This window comes from Capricornis sumatraensis, chromosome 13 (assembly GCF_032405125.1).
Source record: "Capricornis sumatraensis isolate serow.1 chromosome 13, serow.2, whole genome shotgun sequence".
Lineage (NCBI taxonomy): Eukaryota > Metazoa > Chordata > Mammalia > Artiodactyla > Bovidae > Capricornis > Capricornis sumatraensis.
In genome coordinates this window covers 25,738,293-25,754,387 of record NC_091081.1, presented here as the reverse complement: position 1 = coordinate 25,754,387, position 16,095 = coordinate 25,738,293, and the positions used below count along the sequence as shown (strand labels likewise).

General features: G+C 37.4%; 1 pseudogene; it reads right to left on the bottom strand.

The window, feature by feature from the left end:
- Positions 1-216: 216 nt before the first annotated feature.
- On the bottom strand, positions 217-15,170 carry LOC138089537 (CWF19-like protein 1 pseudogene; annotated as a pseudogene).
- Between the last annotated feature and the right edge of the window lie 925 nt (positions 15,171-16,095).

The window sequence follows — 16,095 nt, the reverse complement described above, 5'->3', positions numbered from 1 at the left end:
AAAAGGAGAAGGGCCCCAGTACCCACTGGAGTTTTTATTCAAGAATGGATTTTTTCCAAAAACCGTTCAATCTCAGGCCTTTTGCTGCAGGTAGGGTTCAAGGGAATGCACAAAAAAGAAGAAGGGCCCCAGTACCCATGGGATATTGTAGTTTCTTTAAGATCGGGCTGCTCTTACTTCCTGTGAAGTTCATAAAGTCCTGCTCCCTTTGCTTAATCATCCAGAATGAAACCTGCTGAACAGATTCTTTTCTGCTTCCTTGCTGCTCTGACACTGCCTCTGGCCAGGCTTGTTGGGAATATTAAGGATGGCTTTACTGGGCAGAACTCTCTTCCAAACTGTAAAGGAAAATTCCTTTTAATTCTGTGGAAAGGCTTCTCTCCTGCTTCAAATTCAACATAAAAATATGTTGCTGCTCCTGGCAGTGCCATCTGCTTGATGGCAGAGGGCTCTGGGATACCCAAGAGCGCTATCTGTTGTTCCTGTGCCCTGGGAAAAGAAGGCATTTCTAATGTCAGCAGTGGTGCCCTGGCTGAGTGGCACAAGAATGACTCGTTGCTGGAGGTGATGTCTCTTACTATCTTGTTACCGAATTAAGTCATATGGACCCTGCTTGGGCTCTAGCCCAATGGGCAAGATGAAGACATAGTAATTAGATAAGCCTCCTCTGGCCAGGGCTAGGTAACAATGTGTGCCAATCTTGAACACCAGATGTTTTTCTACTTCAGGGCTGGCAGGGCAAAATCAGCAAGAGCTTGGAGTCCAGGGAGGTCTGAAAGGCTGCTTTGGGTGGGGAGAAGACTTGGTATCACTGCCACTAGACGGATGTCTCCTTCCTGCCTCAGTGCACCTGTCCCCTTTGCCATCTTATAGATGAACAGTCACAGGTGATGAAAGAGATGATAGAAAAATGTACATACAGATTTTAGACAAATCACTGGTCACATAAGTAGGAATGATTTCATCTTCTGTGTGGGTTGGATGTAAAACACCTTTTTAATTTTAACCATTATTGTGAGCCAGCCTTGTGGAAGTGGGAGAGAGCCATCTGCTCCAGAAAGGTGATCAGGAATAACACATAATGAAGCTCCCTTTGGCCAACACTGATTAGGACAGAATTGCATGGTGATCATGACAGCTTGGAAATCGGGAAAACTGAGTCTGCATAGAAACTCTCCCCCTTACTACCATTGTAACCTCAGATAATTATTTAATCTCTCTTATATCTTTGTCCCTTTATCTGCAAAGTGAAGATACTCATATCTGCTTCACAGAGATCTTGTGAGGATTAGATAGGAAAATGTATATATAGCACTGTGCCTTGCACATAATAAGTGTTCAATAGATGGTTGCTATCACAGGAACTTGGACATAAGCAAGATTTATTACTGATTTAAGAACTCATTTTTAAAAACATTCCTGAAACCTTTGTTATTTGCTCTAAAACTTAATATACACAATAATAATGTGAATATTTCTGTCTTATAATGTTACTCTGAGTTCCTATGGGACTTTCCAACCCCACATTTCTTTCTTCTTTCCTAGTTCCAAGCTTCTGCATGTTTTACTAAATCCCACCAAATCATGACTGCTTCACTTTGCGAAAGGGTCCATTTGCAATCCTACTCAGTGCCTCAAGGTTCTGATCTCTGAAGACTTGATTTTCTACATCCCCTTTGCCAATTGTTTTCCTTTTTTAATTAATTGAATAGCTGACTGTGCTGGGTTTTCCTGGCCGCACAGAGGCTTTCTCTAGCGGCAGTGCGCAGGGGCTATTCTTTAGTTTCCGTGCACAGGTTCCTCATTGTGGTGGCTTCTCTTGTGGAGCACAGGCTCTAGAGCTCTTGGGCTTCAGTCGTTGTGGCCTGTGGGCCAGTTGCAGCTCGTGGACTCTAGAGCACAGGCTCAGTAGTTGTGGCGCACGGGCTTGGTTGCCCACGGCCTGTGGAATCCTCCCGGTCCAGGGATCGAAACCAAGTGCCCTGCATTGGCAGGAGGGTTCTTAACCACTAGACCACCAGGAGGTCCCAATTAGTTTCTAAATAGATGCGGCTAATGGGTGACAAACCTGGGAAATTGGAGGACTAGGGGAGGGAAGACAGGTTACTTCTTTGCCATTTCCCTGGGCTTTGGGTTGTGTTTCTAGCGTAATCAGAGTCTCCATAATTCCATCTCTTTCTAGAAGTCCTCTCTGTGGTCACGGTTTCCACTGGGCAGATTTCTGCCACAGCCCCAGTTCCCATCTGAACCCTGACTCCATGAGTGTCTGCTCCTCTGTGGATGTGACCTCTGTCTGGATGGTCTGTATTCAGACCTTCAATGGCATCACCTCCCTTGTCTCTGCAGCTCTAGAGTAGCTTTTGGCTCTGGCTATTGACACTAAACTCTGAGTATCCTCACCATTCACTCAGTGTCTCCAGCTCCTACTCCTTTGTGACTAGTGTCCTATGTTAATAACCTCTATTGGACTACTTGGTGTGGTTTCTCCTCCTAACTAGACCTGACTGATTCAATCATGGTGATTCCACAGCTGTTTTCTAAGCAACTAACCTAGTGGAGAAATTTGATTTTTAGTTGAGCTTTGTATCTGAGAGGGCATTTACAAAAATAGGTATTGGACTATGACTCATTTCTTTTTTTTTTTTTTTAAATTCAAGAAAGCTAAAAAATTCCTGCTCTAAACTTCGGTGACTAACTGATTTTGTTAGCAAACAGCTATATAGTAGAGATTTTGTGCCTGAGACCTATAGGTAAAAAAGTACAGTGAAGTTCAACACATAGCTGCATGCCCACAGAAGGGAGAAAAGACTTTATTTTCTTCATTCTTACTGTTAGTGCCATAGTTCCCGATATTTAGGAATTTGAAATAGAAATAGTTTCAAGTTTATCCTAAATAAAAGAGCTTAGAATTATGAACTAAACCTAAAATTTAAGTATTAAGATTTTTGTATATTTTTATATAAGATTTATGTATAGTTTTTCAATCTTTTAAACTCTTAATTTTATATTGGAGTATAACTGATTAATGGGCTTCTCAGGTGGCACTAGTGGTAAAGAATTTGCCTGCCAGTGCAGGGAGTGTGGGTTTGATCCCTGGATTGGGAAGATCCCTTGGCGAAAGAAACGGAAACCCACTTCAGTATTCTTGCCTGGAAAATTCCATGGACAGAGGAACCTGGTGGGCTACAGTCCATGGGCTGCAAAGAACTGAACATGACTAAGTGACTGAGCACCATAGCTAATTAACAATGCTGTAATATCTTCAGGTAGACAGCAAAGGGGCTCAGCCATACATATACATGGAAAGATAGTTTATTTTTGCTCTGCCCTTCATTCATATAGTTCCTCCAGATCAAATAAAGAAAAAAAAGAATAAACAAAAGAAAATTCCTCCTAATCAAGTATAAAAAAGATAACTAATAGTAGCAAGCAAATTTTCTGCTTAGTTACAGGGAATTTCATAAAATAATTCTGATATTTCAAACTTGCTGCTTAAGTCAGTCAGTACAAAAGAATCAGACTTATGACTTCCTTCACTTTACAGATCATTTGCAATTTGAGGGGAAAATAGCTGCCCAGAGGAAAAAAGGAGGTTTGAATTCTAAAGTTTAGGAAAGTTGTATTAACTAAACATCTCAAATAAAACAAAACCAGATCCTCTTAGGCAATCAGAGGGCCACGTACACAGGCTTTCATCTTTGTGCACATGAGCTGCATTCAATAGGAAAGAGAACGTGGAACTCTCAAAGTGTCCTGAGACATATGTCTTTGTTTAATTCCTTGAATTGATTCTTTTTTGTTTCCCATACTTATCGGAAAAATATCACCATTCCATCAGGGTTATGGAACTTATCTAAAGTTGTGAAATATCTGCTCTGATGGCTTTATATGACCACTATGTTAATGTAAATAAATAAATTTATTCAGTCGACATTTCAGGCAAATGTGCACTAAGGTAAGCTAAAAATTATCTTAGTTGGCACACCTGGTGCTTAGTAATTATTAAAAAATATCACAGTTTAGCAAAAATAATGGAACTCTAATTTTTTTAAAAAGTTATTGAGGAAGGAAACATACACTAATGAGAGCATTTCTTAAAATTGTCTATCAAAGTAACATACCCATAAAAGTGAGTCAATTAGGGAAAAAAATGTAGTGTTTTAATGACACAGAAAGAGTTTGTAAAGGAAACTGGATCCAGGACTTAGACAGCTTTGGATTCCATCATTATAAAAATGTAATATAGTAATGGAAACATATATTTAAAGATTGATGAAATTATAAAGGAAACTAGAAAGCATCATATGAGAAAAAGAAGATTAATGCAATGCTTATTTATTTATTCAAAGGACTATATTTAAAATCTGTTTTAGATTAAAGAAAATTGAGCAGAAAATACAGAGGATTCCCAGATAACCCCTTTTATCCTGAATGTAGTTTCCCTTAATTATTAACATTTTTCATTGGTATGGAACATTTGTTACCATTGATAAGCTTATAGTCACACATTATTATTAACTAAAGTTTATAACATCAGAGTTCACTGTTTGCATTATATATTCTGTGGGTTTTGGCAAATGTATAATGACACTGATTCACTGTCACAGTATCATTCAGAATAGTTTCACTGCCCTGAAAATTCTCTGTGCTCCACTTGGTCATCCCATCTTCCCTTCTACAAGCCCCTGGCAACCACTGATCTTTATGTTGTCTCCGCAGTTTCACCTTTTCAAGAATGTCAGAGTTGAAATCATATAGCATGCAGACTTTTCAAATTGAATTATTTCACTTAACAATGTGCATTTAAGGTTCCTTCGCATCTTCCCATGGCTTGATAGCTCATTTATTTTTATTGCTGAATAATATCTTGTCATACAGATGTGCCATGAATTATTTATCCATTCATACTGAAGGACATTTGGTTGCTTCCAAGTCTTGGCAATTATGAACAATGCTGCTATAAACATTTATGTGCAGATTTTGTCTGGACGTAAGTTTATAACTTATCTGGATATTTCTGGGAATTTTAACATTTATGACAAGTTTATGGAAAATATGCCATAAAATTTATGTTAGGTGATTTAAAAATATTAACTGAACTGACAAATTTCTATAATATATACATGTAAATTTACCTAGAGAAGAATTCGAAGATCTGGAAAGTATTATAATAACTAAAAATTGTATCAGTGACCAAAGATATTCCCACTAAGAAAATTCCAAGCACAGATTCTCTACCCATATGTTTTAGGAGTGTTCACAGAACAAATATTTCAATCTTAATTATACTATTCCAAGGGTGCTAAAAATTTTTTTATGAAGCTAGTGTAATTTCAATACCAACATGTAACAAAGATAGTAAGGAAACAAAACATGGGAAAATTTTATTTATGAATTTATGAAGCAAGGATATAAAAATCATAGATAATATGCTTACAAAGAGAATTTAGAACATATATAAAGCATAATAGTATAATCTACCATGACAAATTTGGGTTTATTTCTGGAAGATAAGCTTGTATTAATGTTAAAATATATCTTAATATAATTTGCCATACTACAAGATTAAAGAAGATCACAAAATTTCCTCAAGCACTCAATAAAATGTAATCTTCACTGATGTTGATGTTCTTGGCAAATTAGAACCAGAAGGGAATTACCTGAATTGACTCAAAATCAACAGTAAATTTTATATAGAGTGAGGAGAAAAAACTGAAAGCTCTACTTTTGAGTTTGCAAAAAAAGATCAAGATTCTAAGTACTAACTTTTTATTCAATATTTTACCAGTGTTTCTAGACAGTGTTATCATAAGAAAAAGAAATATGTTTAATGACTGAAAAGAACAAAAATATAAAAGCTTATTTGCAAATCATATAATTTTGTACAAGGAATGGCCATAGGTACCTACAAGTAAATTACTCAAAATTAAGAGGAAAGCAAAGCTGCCAAATGAAGTCTATATAGTAAAATTATTATTTTCCTATTCTGTGCTTAGTTGCTGTTTCTTGTTCGACTCTGCAACCCCATGGACTCTAGCCCATCAGGCTTCTCTGTCCATGGGGACTCATCAGGGAAGAATACTGGAGTAGGTTGCCATACCCTCCTCCAGGGATTACATTTCTATACAACAGTGATAAATAGTAAGAATACAAACAAAAGCTGGCTTAAAACTCAACATTCAATAAACAAAGATTATGGCATCTGGTCCCATCACTTCATGGCAAATAGATAGGGAAACAATGAAAACAGTGACAAGACTTTATTTTTTTGGCCTCCAAAATCACTGCAGATGTGATTGCAGCCATGAAATTAAAAGATGCTTGCTCCTTGGAAGAAAAGCTATGATCAAACTAGATAGCATATTAAAAAGCAGAGACATCACTATGCCAGAAAAGGTCTGTCTAGTCGAAGCTATGGTTTTTCCAGTAGTCATGTATGGATGTGAAAATTATACCATAAAGAAAGTTGAGCAGTGAAGAATTGATGCTTTTGAACTGTGGTGCTGGAGAAGACTCTTGAGAGTCCCTTGGACTACAAGGAGATCCAACAAGTCCATCCTAAAGGAAATCAGTCCTGAATATTCATTGGAAGGCTTGATACTGAAGCTCTAATCCTTTGGCCACCTGATGCAAAGAACTGACTCATTGGAAAAGACCCTGATGCTGGGAAAGTTTGAAAGTAGGAGGAGAAAGGGATGGCAGAGGATGAGATGGTTGGATGGCATCACCGACTCAATGGCCATGAGTTTGAGCAAGCTCTAGGAGTTGGTGATGGACAGGGAAGCCTGGTGTGCTGCAGTCCATGGGGTCACAAAGACTCAGATAATGCTGAGCAACCAAACTGAACTGACAAACAAAAAATTTAAAGATATTATTTGTACTAGCACCAAACATACAAATTATATAAAACATATTTAACACAGTATGTTCAAGAACTCTATGAGGAGATATAAAATATAAGTGAAAGATAGTCAATAATACCTAAATAAGTGAAAAAATAAGTTACATTAATTATCTTGAGGTGATTGTAGATTCAGTGCAATCCTAGTCAAAATTGTAGCATGGTTTTTCCATAAAAATTGACAAGCTAATTAAAAAATGTATATGTAAATTCAAGAGACCATATAGATACAGTCTTAAAAAGACTTGCTCTTCTGTATATTAAGACTTCTTGCCTGTATATACATGTATAAAAATATGGAAACACTGTGTTTTGCACTAGGGACTAATTTAGTGTCATAGGTCAATTACACTTCTACAAGCAAATAAGCAAAGAAACTCATTGAAAAAGAAATAAGATTTGTGATTGCTATAGGTGAGGGGGTAGGAAGAGGGGAAATTAGATTAAAAAAAGATTTATTACAAAGCTATATTAATTAAGAAAATGTGGTATGGGTGTAGATAGACAGACTAATGAAAATGGAGAACCCCAAAGTAGGCCCCACATATGTAGTAGCCCCACATATGTGCATGTATGACATGTATGACAGGGATGGCATGTGAATTTAGTGGAGGATGAACAATATTTTCCATAAATTCTATTCAGGCCACATGTATTTATATTAACAACATATCAGAATCCTAATTTATTTCATGCACAAAATGAAGCCTGGGTGAAAGGCAAAATTATTAACATGTGAAAAAATCTTCATGATGTCAAGGTGCAGAATAATCTATATCTTTAACTTCATGTTGGTGTAGTAAAAAAGAGAAAAATATAATAGTAGACAGCCAACAATATTTATTGAATTGAACAGGCCATTTCTTTATGTGTTAAGATGTAGCCACTATTTTGTACACTTCAGTCTTCTTTCCTTGCGTGAATGTGTGCTAAGTCGCTTCAGTCGTGTCTGACATTTGTGACCCTATGGACGGTAGCCCTCCAGCCTCCTCTGTTCATGGGATTCTCCAGGCAAGAATACTGGAGTGGGTTGCCATTCCCTCCTCCAGGGGAATCTTCCTGGCCCAGGGATCAAAACTGTGTCTCTTACGTCTCCTGCATTGGCAGGCGGGTTCTTTACCACGAGCGCCACCTAAAATACAAAACGCAGGACTGTGCTCGTGACGCAGTGGTTAAGAATCCACTTGCCAGTGCAGGGGACCTGGGTTCTATCCTTGGTCTGGGAAGATTCCACATGCTGTGGAGCAACCAAGCCCCTGCACTGCAACTACGGAGCTTGAGCGCTGCAACTGCTGAAGCCCATGAGGCTAGAGCCACGCTCTGCACCAAGAGAAGCCACTGAGATGTAATCCTGCACCCACAACATGTAGTCCTCACTCATGGCAGCTAGAGAAAACTCGAGCAAAGCAGTGAAGACCCCGTGCAGCCAAAAATAAAGTACGTACATAAATAACATTAGAAAAAAATCATTGAAACAAAACAATACAAAACACGTCGAATGTGAAACAGTATACCAGTGATATCTTTGTAGCATTTTACTAGAAGAAATACAAAATTTGCAAAAATGCCTTTTAAATGCATTGTGGCAAACTTACAGTATTCAAATACTAATAGACTTTTTTCTTTTTCCTGAGATATAATTGATCTGCAATTATAATTCCGTATAATTATTTTGATTACAATTATACAATTATATAAACTTCAAGTGTTAAGCAGTGATTCAAAATTTTTAAAGGTTATACTCCGTTTATAATTATTGTATAATACTGGCTACATTCTCGGTGTTATACAATATATCCCTGTAACTTATTTATTTTATACCTAGTAGTCTGTACCTCTTAATCCCCTACCCCCTATTTTGCCCTTCCTCACTTGCCTCTCCCTACCAGTAACCACAAGCTTGTTCTCTGTGAGTCTGTTTCTTTTTTGTTATATTCACTAGTTTTATTTTTTAGATTTCATGTATAAGTGACATTATATAGTATTTGTCTTTCTCGCTCTGCCTTGTTTCACTGAGCATAAACAAATAACTAATAGACTTTAAAGATTCTTTGCCATTTACATAATATAACTGTTTCTATTTTGTTATTCAAATAATATCACAAGGTTGACCTCTTCTTTCTAAAATGTGAAAAGAAAAAGATATGAGAAGAAAGGGAAATAATAAAAATGAGATATATTTGTAGACCTCTGGGAACTGTTTTTCTAAGGAGTAAAACAGCAAACGTGACTTGCTTGTTTTAAAGACTATCTTTACTTCTAAAAAGCTACCAAAGCTAAAGTTATTTATTCCAATATAATGTTTTTTCTTCATAAAATATTGGGTTCTATAGCAAACATGTTAGCAAGAACAATTTTTATAATGTGTTCAGCTTAATATTGCAAAAGTTGCATTACCAAGAAACTGTGTTATCAAAAACAATTGTTTAACAGGGAAAAGAGAGTTAAGGGTTAGAAAGTTTCCATCTTGCAATAACAAAGTGAATTTTACTATAGGAGTTTCAACAATAATAGTGCTTTTTAAGTATGGACAAAATGTTTGTGTTTCCCCAAAGTGACTGTATTTGGGTATAAGACCTTTAAGGAGGTGATAAATATTCAGTGAGATGATAAAGGTGAGCCCCTAAACCAATAGGGCTGGTTCCCTTACGAAGAAGAGTGAAAGACACCAGAGTTCACTTGATCTTGTGAAAGAACTGTGAGAAAATGAATTTCTGCTGTTTAAGGCACCCTGTCTATGGTATTTTGTTATGACAGCCTGATGTGACTCATAGAAGAGCTAAAAATGCATGGCTGTAAAACCTAAACATCTCTCACTAAATGTGGCATTTGTGACTGCCAGTATTTGCCCCATGATAATGGCCATTTCTATCACTAGCAGCAATATGATTAGCATAGTTTCTTACAAACAATATTTATTTCATCCTTATTTATTATTATTTCCTTAGTTTTTGCCATTTAACTAATCACTCCAAAACTTGGTGAATTAAAAATATATCCATTTATTTTGCTCATAATCTTTAGTTCTGGTTTTAGCTGGGATCCTTAAGAGTTGGCAGTTACCTGAGGGTCAGCAAGGCATATCTGTCTCTGGAAGTGGGTCTGTGGCTAACATTAGCCTATAAGTTTCTCATATTGTTTTGCTTACTTTTATTCCAATCATTAAGCTCAGTTTTGGGAAAACTGTGGGAATATAATAAATACTTCTTGGACAGATGGTGTTAAGACAGTGACCCTGGACTGTGAATTGTCAAAAAACATGGCGATCCTTCAGAGAGCTGACCAGGGTCACTCTTCAGGGAAGGTGTTGAGACCTCTGGGGAACAAATGGGAATTACGTAGAAGGTCTTTGCTGAGTTAATCCCTCAAGAAAAACCACCCTGGAGCTGCTGGTAGCAGAGCCAGAGATGCCCTGAAGGAAGGTTTTGTTGACAGGAATTGCCTCGATAAAGGCAGGAATTCATTGTTGAAAATCTCCAGTTCATCCCTTGTTGTAGAACATGTATTGTGTGTTCAGTCACTAGGTTGTGTCAGAGTCTTTGTGGCCCCATATGCTGTAGCCCACCAGGCTTCTCTGTTCATGGGATTTTCCAGGCAAGAATACTGGAGTGGGTTGTCATTCCTTTCTCCAGGGGATCTTCCTGACCCAGGGATCAAACCTGTGTCTCCTGCATTGGCAGGTGGATTCCTTACCACGGAGCCACCTAGGAAGCCCTAAACACATGTTATCTCCTCACTAAGGAGAGAGGCATATTTTGCCCCTGATAGCAGCACACATGAATTTCTCACATAATCTAGTCTGTTCTTAATACAGTTATCTTGAAGCTAGGTAAAATTAAAACATTTTGAGTCAGAACTATTGTACACACATCAGGACAGTATTTGGGTGATATATATGAACTATGATCCAAAAGGATCATAACCAAAGTTTGCAAATTATTTTCTTATACATTATTACAGTGGATGCTTTAAACATCCTTTGTGAGGTGGGTAAGTCAAGTATTATTGTGTTATGATTTCACAGGTATGTAAACAGGCTCAGAGGCTCACAGGACTTGCTCTATCTTCAGACCAATAATTGGTGAAACTAAGATTCGAAAAATATCTTAGGATTCCAGTCCAATTACTTTCCTCAAGGCAATGTTGCAATTCCAAAAGAAAAACTCAGTTGAAAATAAAGGATGTTTCTCTTAGGTTTTGTTTCAAAGTCTAAGAAGTGTAGTTGTGGCCCATGGGGAGAAAGTATTTATGTGAAGATATTTGTGTAACTCAACAGTCTATTTGCTAACTTTCTTTAAAAGAGACTTTGAAGGCAAACACTTGAACCATGCTTGCAGAACAATCCTTCAGAATTTCTTTTTCGCATTCAGCTTAACATCTATTTACAAAAAGGTTTAAGTTGAATTGATGGTAGTAATAAGAAATTTTGGCCTGTATTTTCCAAAATTTTTCTCAACTAAAATACATAATAATCTCTGAAAACCTTGCTTTAAACTTGCATTATTTTCTTAAGATCAAAGAAAAATTGGCATTATTTGTTGGCAAAAAAAAAAAATGATGTGACATTCCAAGCATCAAAGATGTTTTAAGTGTTTTAAAAATACAATTACACTATTCATCTGTTTTCCCTTTAGAACCAATCAATGTACCATGCATACCAGCTATGGTAGTTACTGTGCCTTGGATGGGATGCTAAAATGTAGTCTCAGTTGAAATAAATTGAAGTTCCTTCATTAGAGACTAAACACCACCAAGAGAGGAATCAGTTTCCTTTAATCTTTCACATAAAGAGGCAATCTCTTTAAATTCAAGTAAAGAATTTTGCACATTTGTTATATTTTTGGATGATGGAACTTACACATGTACAGGCTAAATGTCATTCTTTACAAAGAAAGTGTATAGTAAATATCTACTTCTGCTATTTCCCCTAACAAATGACTACTCTAGCAAGCCAAACTCTCTAATAGTACAATTCATATCTTCTTTTCTCATCCTAATAATATTCTCTTACATTGATTTGATGCTTCTATAAATGCATAAATCTTGGCACTCAAATGAAGCAGCAAGGAAACTCCTCTTGTCCATGTCCAATGTAAGTTCTCACCCTGCATATTGGGGGTAGGGTCACAAATTTCCCCTGGTTTTCTGGGACTTTCCTGGTTACAGTGATGAAAATTCTCACCCAAGAAATCCCTTAGGTCTGGGAAAAATAAATGGTTAGTAATTGAAGAGCTGTCAAACCTGGACTGTTGGTATTTTAGAGGGCTGATCTTAGCAGACTTTTAAATTTATTTTTTAACTTGTATGTAGTTTCAAATTTTCCAAGGAGTTGAAAGCATGCATGTGGGTGCTCGCACGCGTGTGTGCGCACACACACACACACACACACACACACACACACACACACCCCTTTTATCCAGATTAGTAATTGTTTAATTAAACTTTCTATATCATCTATCACCCATCTATCTGTATTTTAGAATAGACAGGAGATATGCCCCTTTACCTCTAAAAATTCAGTGATTATTTCCTAAGAATGAGTACAGTCCCTTTTATAACTGGAGTATATTCAGTATGTTTGTTAAAACTCTAAAATTTGGCATTTATGCATACTCTAATTCATAGTACATATTCAAATTTCATTAAATGTTCCATGATATCCTTTACAGATTTTCCTACTCTAAGATCTAATCCAAATTAAATGAATTTCATTTAATTATTATGTCCCATTAGTTTTTTATGTCCTTTTAGTCTTCTTTAGTTTGCAGTTTTACATTTTTTCTGTTTTTCTCATCCTTGAGAGTTTTGAAAAGTATAAGTAGGTCTCTTATTGTGTAGAACGTTCCTTAATTTGGGTTTGTCTAGTTTCCTCATGATTAGATTCAGATTATAAAGAATTTAGGAAGGAATATCACTGAAGTGATGCTGTGTCTTTCTCAGTGTATTGTATCAGAAGCTCCATAATGGTAGTTTATTCCAATATTGCTGAGGTGGGGAAATGCTTTAGATTTTAATCCTCGAGTTTTAGTAGCTAAGGGATTTTCTAATGCCAGTATTCCATCCATATTAGTTAGTTACCGTTCTATTGTCATTCTGTTGTAAGGAGGGGTTACCACTTGTGTTTTAATTTATAGGCGGGACTCAGTGCTGTATGAAATTTGTCATTATGATTGTCCTATTTGTGTGTGCGTGTGTGTGTTAGTTGCTCAGTCGTGTCTGATTTTTTGCCAACCCATATAGCTCACAAGGCTCCTCTGCTCATGGAATTTTCCAGGCAAGAATACTGGAGTGGGTTGTCATTCCCTTCTCCAGGGGATCTTCCTAATCCAGGGATTGAACCCAGGTCTCCTGCACTGGAGGCAGATTCTTTACCGTCTGTGCCACCAGGGAAACCCTGTGAACCACAGGGATTGAGCCACAGGCATTGTCCTATGGTCTAGCTTTATTATTTGATGGATCAGTAGCCCTATGGGGTAACATTTTCTGAAATATGCAGTGATCTCAGGTCCCTGAATCTTCTGAAAACAGAAGCAAAATTCATCTATTTCTTACCTTTTGCAAAAATAAGAGGAATAAGTGTATGATCTGAAAACACTTTTGAAAACTTCAGAGAGGAGACACATGTACATTCCACGGGAAAATTCTTCCACAGCTCATCAGACAAGTGCATTGCGTGTCTCCTACACTCAGCACATCTTACCAGATGCTGCTTCATACAAAACTGCAGAGTTGAGTCCTTGGGAGAATATAGCTTCCATATCACCTGCCTGCAAGGGTTCTTCTTATTATTTCAAATGTTAATTGCACAGTTTTAAAGAAATGTTAACTGAATAGCTTGTAAGACTCGAAGAGCAAAACATAGCTAGTAACACACAGGTTATATGTTTAAGATTCCTTTTTTTTTTTTTTTTAATTTTGCGATTCCTTTTGTTATGTCATAGTTGATCAGAAGAGAGTCTTACACAGATAAGTCAGTTTGAAGACAATCAGTACTCATTTTGTGAATAAAAGAATGGTTTTTCAAAACTGGTAAATTGATAGGCATTTATGATTTACTTCATTTTCCAGTGTGTTCTTAGTTGATCAGTTTTATATCCACAGACATGCTTAATTCAGGAAGCAGCAGTGAACTGTAATGATTAAGTGACTTGGGCTGAAAAGCCCTTCACTTGGTTGATATTATGGGTCCTTCACCTGTAGGTTGAAAGAGAATAAGCTCATGACTCCTGAGTCCTAAAACTTGGGTCATTTCCTTGGATATGGGCATTTATAAGTAGGCATGAGGTGAAAAGTAATACTTTAAGTAAGAATACTGAGAACAGCTAATTACACCTAGCTGTAATATCTGGGAAACTCTACAATTTGCCTGACTTATCTTTGGCTTTGTCTCAGGGACAACTACACATCCTGGTGCTACTTAGCTAACAGTTACTGCAGTTTTAACTCCTCAGTACAGTAAAAAGAAACCATTATTTTCATGACTAGGCTGTAAAAAACATCATGACTTATTTTCTTAAGAGACTTGAGATATTTAAATAAATCCCTTTTCTACACTAAGATAGAAAACTCATTTCTTCAGTAAAATAAATACCAATGAGTTCATATTAAACTAGATGAGCTCTCTGTTTGCTTTCAGCTCCAAAAATACTATATTTGTAATCATGAAGTGCTTAATCATAAGCTTTTATACCTAGCACATTAGGCTTAAACTAAATTGAGGACAGTCCTCTGTCTATCTAGAAAGATACTTTATAATAGGGATTTACAGTACAATCATCTATATGACTTATACAGTTAAAATCTATTTCTTAGGACTTGGAATTTAATTACCATTTCTAGCAGTTTATAGTTACTGTATCTTCACTTTAAAGACACTGTTGGTCATATTTAAGAATCATCTGAAGATGACTCTGGTTAGGAATGAAAACCCCAGTTTATTGTTCCTATAGGAAAATGCCATCTGCTAAGAGTGATTTCCTTTACAATCTTTAAGATGTGGATTCAAACTTTTTTTTTTTTAACAACCTGCTTTAGCTCCAGATTGACCGTGTTCTGTCCCATGGCCAACAGGCAGGAATAGAAGTGGAGGCTGTGCCTCCACTGACCTTGAGATGACCTCGCACTGACCTTGCATTGCAGCCAATTGCGCTGGCGCTGCGACCCCCTGACTGCTGCAGTGTCCTGCAGCCTGGTCTATCCATCGAGCTGGGAAAAGGGTGGTAAAGAAGGTAGACTGAGGACTTGGTGGTACTGTAAAAGCCTGAACCATGGAGGACCAGTAAATGGCAACACGCACAAGTGGAGTGTAGGTGTGTATTTGTTTAGAAACTGATCCACTCTGACACTTGGGGGGTTCTGACAGACTCCTCTATGAAGCATCGGTCAATATAATCTCTTAACGTTAAAAAATGCACTGTGGGGTGACTCTGGCACCCCAAGTATTCATCCTCTGTGTGTGTGTGTGTGTGTGTGTGTGTGTGTGTGTGTGTAAGTGTGTGCATGCTCAGTCACTCATTTGTGTCAACTTCTTGGGACCCCATGGACTGTTGCCTGCCAGGCTCCTCTGTCCATGGGATTCTCCAGGCAAGAATACTGGAGTGTGTTGCTATTTCCTTCTCCAGGGAATCTTTCAAATCCAGGGATCAAACCAGGGTCTTTTATGTCTCCTGCATTGGCAGGCAGGTGTGTGTTATTTGCTCAGTCAGCTTGTACTCTTTGTGACCCCATGGACTGTAGCCAGCCAAGCTCTTCCATCATGGGATTTTCCAGGCAAAAATACTGGACTGGCTTGCCATTTCCTGCTCCAGGGGATTTTCGCCACCTGGGGATTGAACCGGATTTCCCACGTTGCAGGCAGACTGCAGGCAGGTTCTTTAACACTAGTGCCACCTGGAAAGCCATTCATCCTCTTATACCTCAACATACTGAGGTTTACCCACAAACTGACTTCCCATGAAAGATTCCGTGGGAAAGAAGAAGCAGTCCTAAAGCAGTGGTCTCCAATGTTGAGAGGGAAACAGAAGAAAAAGAGAAAAAAAGTAGTAGAGAAAGACACAAAATCATCTGAAAGCAAAGGCAAACAGAGATAAAGATTGCAAAGAAATGGGGACTGGGTGAGGGGTAAAAGAAGAAAGATGCTTTGAGGAAGACAATTTGTATGTCATCAGAAACTCACTTTATACTTTTTGAAAACT